The sequence below is a fragment of the Lithobates pipiens genome, unplaced genomic scaffold, assembly GCF_037356315.1.
Source record: "Lithobates pipiens isolate NorthernLeopardFrog02 unplaced genomic scaffold, aLitPip1_a1.2 Scaffold_5, whole genome shotgun sequence".
NCBI classification, from domain to species: domain Eukaryota; kingdom Metazoa; phylum Chordata; class Amphibia; order Anura; family Ranidae; genus Lithobates; species Lithobates pipiens.
In genome coordinates this window covers 1086349-1094633 of record NW_027507873.1, presented here as the reverse complement: position 1 = coordinate 1094633, position 8285 = coordinate 1086349, and the positions used below count along the sequence as shown (strand labels likewise).

General features: G+C 45.0%; 1 long non-coding RNA gene across 1 annotated transcript; it reads right to left on the bottom strand.

The window, feature by feature from the left end:
* Positions 1-1335: 1335 nt before the first annotated feature.
* Positions 1336-8021, bottom strand: LOC143957023 (uncharacterized). Its single transcript, XR_013270047.1, has 2 exons — positions 7501-8021; positions 1336-3682 (listed from the first exon to the last, which is right to left on the bottom strand). It is a non-coding gene; the product is annotated as an uncharacterized LOC143957023 (long non-coding RNA).
* Positions 8022-8285: the final 264 nt, after the last annotated feature.

Genomic DNA, 8285 nt, shown 5'->3' with positions numbered 1-8285 from the left:
ACCATCCCTGTGCTGTGCTGACTTACTCCTGGGGGCTCTTATTATAAGGGGATCACACCATCCCTGTGCTGTGCTGAGTTTCTCCTGGGCCTGCTTATTATGAGGGGATCACACCATCCCTGTGCTGTGCTGACTTACTCCTGGGGGTTCTTATTATGAGGGGATCACACCATCCCTGTGCTGTGCTGACTTACTCCTGGGGGCTCTTATTATAAGGGGATCACACCATCCCTGTGCTGTGCTGAGTTTCTCCTGGGCCTGCTTATTATGAGGGGATCACACCATCCCTGTGCTGTGCTGAGTTTCTCCTGGGCCTGCTTATTATGAGGGGAATCACACCATCCCTGTGCTGTGCTGACTTCCTCCTGGGGGTTCTTATTATAAGGGGATCACACCATCCCTGTGCTGTGCTGAGTTTCTCCTGGGCCTGCTTATTATGAGGGGATCACACCATCCCTGTGCTGTGCTGACTTACTCCTGGGGGTTCTTATTATAAGGGGATCACACCATCCCTGTGCTGTGCTGAGTTTCTCCTGGGCCTGCTTATTATGAGGGGATCACACCATCCCTGTGCTGTGCTGACTTACTCCTGGGGGTTCTTATTATAAGGGGATCACACCATCCCTGTGCTGTGCTGACTTACTCCTGGGGGTTCTTATTATAAGGGGATCACACCATCCCTGTGCTGTGCTGACTTACTCCTGGGGCTGCTTACGGTGCTGCTGTCAGTGCTGTATATCACGGTGCTGATGTCAGTGCTGTATGTCACGCTTCTGATGTCAGTACTCTCTATCACGGTGCTGCTGTCAGTGCTGTATATCACGGTGCTGATGTCAGTGCTGTATGTCACGCTTCTGATGTCAGTGCCCTCTATCACGGTGCTGCTGTCAGTGCTGTATATCACGGTGCTGATGTCAGTGCTGTATGTCACGCTTCTGATGTCAGTGCCCTCTATCACGGTGCTGCTGTCAGTGCTGTATATCACGGTGCTGATGTCAGTGCTGTATGTCACGCTTCTGATGTCAGTGCCCTCTATCACGGTGCTGCTGTCAGTGCTGTATATCACGGTGCTGATGTCAGTGCTTAATGTCACGCTTCTGATGTCAGTACTCTCTATCACGGTGTTGCTGTCAGTGCTGTATGTCACGCTTCTGATGTCAGTGCCCTCTATCACGGTGCTGCTGTCAGTGCTGTATATCACGGTGCTGATGTCAGTGCTTAATGTCACGCTTGTTAGGTTGCTCGTCTTCTGTAAGTAACCCCTGGTAGCCTAGGCTAGGATTGAAGGGCGGAGGTCCCTTTCACCGGTGGACAAAACATTACACATACACACTATTGTACGTGAATAATGAATGTGCCTATTGAAGCACACACAACAGTTTTATTTAGTTTGAGCTGAAGGACAGCCCTGTGGTTTAACCAATCAGGTAATTCATACATACATCGACATTTTTCTTAAACTCATGACATTATCTAAGTCAAAGGTGAAATACAGTCTTCTGATAGTTATTTCGTCATTTCAACATCTGCTGACTGACCATATTCTTGCGTAACCAGTCCTATCTTAGCTTTGTACCTCTTACCGCAAACAGATGCATCCTAATATGTCAACATCTTGCATCTTAATTCTGAACTTAGTGAAATGCACGCCTAAGCATATTATCTTAGACCTTTAACCTAGTACCGTATATCTTTTGGCAACCTTAATAAGTATTCCCTTATAATCCTTCCTTTGATCATTCTGTGATTTACATAATGATCATTCCTTTTCTAATTTAATAGCACAGGCTTCATACTCCGAACCCTTGTGCTCTTGGTTTCTATACCATACCGTTGGATCCTTAACAATGGAAGTGAGTTTCAGATCCTTCGGAGCGACCGTGTTTCCCTTTTTACATAAACATTTGATTATCTTATAACAGGCATATAAAAATAGAATGAAGAGAATCACAGTGACAATTGTCATGGCAGCATTTCGGAGCCAAGATATTAATCCCCCAAAACTAAAACTGCTCGAGAAGGGATCCCAGTTTTTTCCTATGTTCCTTGCCTCTTTCTGTAGTTTATTTACCTCTTCCCTGTGTTGGGCAATAACGTCATAGTAGTCTGGGACTTCGATGCTGGTATTATGAATCCAGGTACAGCACTCATAATCCTCAGTAGTCTCACAGAGGCCAGTAAGGGCTGCACTCATACTTTCTATAGCCAACTCATGTAGTTCTAGTTGCTTCCTAATTGCCCTAGTTTCTAGATTTAGTTTGGTTATGTCATCAGAATTTTCCTCCAGAATCTCATCAATTATGCCAGTGTAATTATTTAATCTTTTCATTAGGTCAATTCCCCACCCTGTCCAGGAAGGGAACCATGCCCAGGCCATATCTTTTTCTAAAAACAATTCTCGTTTATTACGGTGTCTAAGGGGATATCTAGGATGCATGCTGGCTTCAAGGAGGTGACTTCCCTTGTTATCCCCTAATACCCCCATGATAGGAACCAGGGCTGCAAGGTAACACCACCCCTGGGGTTTGGTTGGGATCCAGGGGTGACAGAGTTTGCCGCAGCATATATATATGGTATTTCCTAGAGCTAGGGGTCGTTTATGGAACACGTTCCTAAGAGTATCAGAAAGACCAGAGAGCACCAGAATTGACATTAATTGGTGTATTGTAGTCTTGGTACTGGAGCTAAGAAAGTCTAAAAAGGTGGCATTTAGGGTGGGATCTGAAGTATGGAAGAAAGAAGGACTGTTAAATGATGTCATTGAAATGTTAAGTTTTGCTTGTTTGCAAACCTCGGCTCCATCTGTGGTGTTTCCCAGTCGGAAACACCAGTCTGGGAAGTGGCTTCTACCTATAATTTGGAAAGTGAGGGTTTTATTTGGACGGGTCCTAGTAACATTCGTTAGGACGATAGGGGGTGTTCCATTAAGGAGGGGGGTAAAATTCAAGGGGACTGCCATGAGAGGGATTCTAGCTGTACTGGGATGTAGCTTGCTGCAAATCCAGCATTTCTCAAAACCAGATTTTTGAGCATAGCTATATTTGAATTTTAGTAGTAACATCTTGTTAGTCAGTCCCTTAGGTGACTCATTAACGGGTACAATACTTCTACTATGTCTTTGGCCGGGGGTATTATTCATCTTAGGTGGTCCACATATCCCTTTTAATAGACCTAAGTCTTCTGGATGATATATACAGTTGGCTATCAACCATGTTGGTAGGAACACTACTAGGGTAATACAGCATAAGAGGCACAAGGCCTTCCCTGACACTGATGGAGAAAGCATCTTTGTTTTTTTTAAAGTTCTGATTATTTGTTATCTAAGAGTTCTGTTCTTCTTCTTCGTTTCTCATCCCGGCAGTTGTTGGCTCTGTTTTGTCCTTTTGAGGGGGTGTGGGATCTTCCAGGAAAATTTGTTCTATGCCTCTCTGAACTTCTTGTAGATCTTGTTCTTGGGAGTTGCTGCTCTCTGTCACTGCCAGGGGCTCTGGAGTCGAGGGAAGCTGGGGACACTTTTTAAGACGGCTGGCGTGGATCCAGGTGTTTCCTAGGTCTGTTAACACTGCGGTCCTGGATACCTTTTCCACCTTCCATGGTCCTGAGAAAGCCGGTCCGATACTCTTTCTTTGTGCTAATTGTTTGATCAGCACTTTATCCCCAGGGATGAAGGGATGCGTTGGTTCTGTGGGAAGAGGGAAAAAAGGTGACAGAAACTTGTTCGTTCATTTCATGAAGCATACTTACCAGATTTTTCACGTACATGTCCTGTTGGGAATAAATGTCAATATCAGTGTCTTGGTCTAATGGGGGTAATTCTATGTTTGCGGGGATTCCCATGAGGACCTCAAAGGGTGATAATTTTGTTCTTGCATGTGGATCTTCCCCTCTTTTGACCAAAGACCTTCAGGGTCTTTGGTCAATCCTTCCTTTGTCCAAAAATGGACATCATCTTCTGTGGCCATTGATTGCATCTGTGCTATGACAGTTTTAAAGTTAGGTGCTGCGAAGTGTTCCTTGAAAAACATTGTTGTGGGGGCAGGTGGGTTAGGGGAAAAGGCAGCAGCTCTTTTAGCTTCTCTGTCAGCAAGAGCATTCCCTTTTGAAACACGACTGCTGTCAGAGGAGTGTGCCTTTACTTTAATTATGGCTACCTTTTTTGGAAGAAGAATGGCTTGGAGGAGAGCACTAATCTGTATGGAGTTGGCAATTATTTTGTTGTCTGCTGTTTTAAAACCTCTATTGGCCCATATCACACCAAAATCATGCACCACTCCAAAAGCATATCTACTGTCTGTGTAGACGTTCACCTCTTTACCGGTGAATAGAATGCAGGCCCTAGTGAGGGCTTCTAACTCTGCTACCTGGGCTGAAAAAGGAGGTAATGATTTTGCCTCCAGTACGATGTCTGGTAGTTGAACAACTGCATAACCGGTTAAAAAGGTGGAGTCAGAGGGACGTGAGCAGCTACCGTCAACGAAAACATCCTCTGCACCTGAGATAGGGGTGTCAGTGAGATCCGGTCTGGGACTGGTAATAGCAGCAACCTTTTCCGAACAGTCATGTATAATGTCTGGGTCATGTGGTAAACGCAACATGGAATGCAAAAGGCGCACAGCGGGGTTGCTGGCAGGCACATATTTGAGTGTGAGGTTATCAGTGTTATCTCATAACCACTAAGTCTTTGCGAGGTCATATGTTGGGTATTCATGTTCTGAATAAGATGCGTGACTGAATGAGTGGTATAGAGAGTCAATGGGTGACCTAGCACTAATTTGTTTGCATCTTGTACAGCCATTGCACAGGCAGCAAGATTTTGGAGACAGGATGGCATTCCCTGTACTTGGATGGGGAGTTTTTTTTTTTGATAGATATGAGACAGGGCGATACCCTGATCCATGTTGTTGTGTTAGCACGGCGGCAAAAGAGCTTCCTGAAACTACACAGTATAGCTGAAAAGCTTTACCATAGTCTACCAATCCCAGGGCGGGAGCATTTGACAGACTGTTTAATAGAGCTTGAAAAGCTTGTAGTCTGTCTTCAGTCCAATCTATTAATTTAGGGGCTGTCGAGCCAGTAGCCTCTCTTAGGATACTATCATAATGAGAACAGTCAGGGATCCATTGGCGGCAATATACAATTGCACCCAAAAATGAGAGTAGGGCGGCCTCGTCTTTTGGCGGACTGAGAGCTTGTAGGGCTGCGGCACGTTTAGGTGACACCAGCCTTGTTCCTTCCTTTAGAATGCACCCTAGGTATTCTACCTGTGGCTGGCACCATTGTATTTTCTTCCTTGAGGCTAGATGCCCGGCGTGAGCTAGGTGTTGTAACAGTGATGTTGAATCGACCGCACAATCTTCAGCAGTTCGACTGCACAGGAGCAGGCCGTCCACATACTGTATTAGTACCGACCCTCGCTCAGAAGTCCAAGACTTGACAGTCTCGTTGAGTACCATAGAGAAGGCGGCTGGACTGTCTACATACCCTTGCCAGGTTAGTTGGCCCCCGGCCCAGGAGAAAGCAAACATAGGTTGGGCTTCCTCTGCAATGGGAATGCTAAAGAAAGCATTCGCTAAATCAATTACTGTGTAGCATAGAGAGTCTGCCGGTATGCATGAGAAAATAAAAGTGATGTCTGAGACTAGGGGTGGGAGGGGAATCACTTGTTTGTTTACTGCTCTGAGGTCTTGGACGAGTCTCCACTCGCCACTGGCCTTCTTTACAGGGTAAATGGGCGTGTTCCAGGGACTGATGATTGGTTTCAGGATACCTTTTGATATGTAATCATTAATTTGAGGGGAGATGCCTTTGACTTTCTCTGGGGGTAGGGGATACTGTTTTTGATATTGTATCCCTGCATCTGACCGCATTTGGGGTGCATATGGTGTGCAATTAATAAAGCCCACACTACCTTTGTTTTCTGCCCAAATTGTGTGATGGTCAAGGGAGGAAGGTATCATTAGAAAGAAACTCCTGTGTGCATGTCGCTTAGGGCCATGTAAGTCACATAATGGTGAACTAGCGGTAAGGGAACCTTCTTTATTAAACTTAATGGTAATACACAGTTGTGCCAAGAGGTCCCGTCCCATAAGGGGCACAGGGCATGAGGACAAGACGGCAAAAGTTTGGGTACATAATTTCTGTCCTTCTGGAGTGGCTACAGTCAGTGGTGGAGTGATGGGATGGGTGACAGGTGTCCCATTAATACCAACAGAGTTTCCCTCGGTGCATTATTTGTGGCTGTGTAGGATATTGGGGTAGTGGTTGACGAGGGTTCTGGTATGGCAGATAACGGGGATACTGTGGGCGGGTCTGGGGGTTAAATCCCCTGCCTCTGCCTCTTGCTCTAATCTGTCCAGTCCTATAAGGGCACTGGGATTTCCAATGTCCTTGCTGTCCACAATTGCCTATATTTTCCAAGGCATTTGTTCCATGCACAGAAACAATCCTTCATGTATTGTGGGTCAGCCCCTTTGCAGGGAGGATAAGAATGCTTATGTACCTGACAAATTTTACTGACTTCTTGCCAGTCTTCCTCTGAACAAGGACCTTGGGGTCCTGGGTCATGGATTCCCAATTGGTGACACCTTTCCCGGACTTGTGTCCAAAATGGTTCTACCTGGGGGCCAGGGATCATATTACTGACAAATTCATAGGGTGATGGGGTGGCCATGGCTTGGGTTGCTGCAGAATTCCCCATCTAGTAGTCTGGGCAGTGTGTGTCTAGTGGCAGGACACAGGTGATAACACCCGGTTTGTCCAACAATCCGGTTTCTGGTCTGGGAGTAGGATCCCTGATCTTTTTTGGGGCAGATGGACTTATATAAAACTATGAAGATTTACCCTTAATATACGATGAAGGGTAAATCTTTCCTGGTGGCGGGATATACCCCTCTTACACCAAGTCTGCAAGAGAACCCCTCCTGGTCTGGTGGTCAGTAAAATCCACTTGTCATCTATTCTTAGGAAGAGTAGACCTAACGTGCAATGGGGGCAGGCGGATGCTATGTCACTACAAGAGGGCTCCTCATATTCTGCACTTATTTAAACAACAACAATTATTTTCCTTATACTCTATATTAAAACTTATACTCTATATACTTACACACGTACCTAGAGAGAAACAGACATATTCTTAATATACTTTAAGACATGAAATAACCGTATTGCAATACATTTATCAATTTATAGTGCACTTTTTTTTTTAAAAAAAAAATTTCAAATGGGCGTCCACTCCACCAATCCCTTTGTCACGGGCGTAATCTACTACTTCCCGTGTTAAAAATACTATCACCAATAGTTTTAAGTCAGACCAACCTAGTCGGACTCCCCTAAACCTATAAATTCCTTGCGAGCCCTTTTAACCTCCCGAGGGACCAGCCTAGTCCACCGCGAAGGCACAGTTACTTCTTTTAATTTTAAACTAAGTTCGTAGCGGCCGCCCGGACAGAGTAAGTGTTTACACCATTCACCAATCAGGTAAAAAAGAGTAAAGTGACTTACCTGTCGCAAGACGAGACGAACCCCACTTCTGGTACCAAAACTGTTAGGTTGCTCGTCTTCTGTAAGTAACCCCTGGTAGCCTAGGCTAGGATTGAAGGGCGGAGGTCCCTTTCACCGGTGGACAAAACATTACACATACACACTATTGTACGTGAATAATGAATGTGCCTATTGAAGCACACACAACAGTTTTATTTAGTTTGAGCTGAAGGACAGCCCTGTGGTTTAACCAATCAGGTAATTCATACATACATCGACATTTTTCTTAAACTCATGACATTATCTAAGTCAAAGGTGAAATACAGTCTTCTGATAGTTATTTCGTCATTTCAACATCTGCTGACTGACCATATTCTTGCGTAACCAGTCCTATCTTAGCTTTGTACCTCTTACCGCAAACAGATGCATCCTAATATGTCAACATCTTGCATCTTAATTCTGAACTTAGTGAAATGCACGCCTAAGCATATTATCTTAGACCTTTAACCTAGTACCGTATATCTTTTGGCAACCTTAATAAGTATTCCCTTATAACGCTTCTGATGTCAGTACTCTCTATCACGGTGTTGCTGTCAGTGCTGTATGTCACGCTTCTGATGTCAGTACTCTCTATCACGGTGCTGCTGTCAGTGCTGTATATCACTGTGCTGATGTCAGTGCTGTATGTCACGCTTCTGATGTCAGTGCCCTCTATCACGGTGCTGCTGTCAGTGCTGTATATCACGGTGCTGATGTCAGTGCTTAATGTCACGCTTCTGATGTCAGTACTCTCTATCACGGTGTTG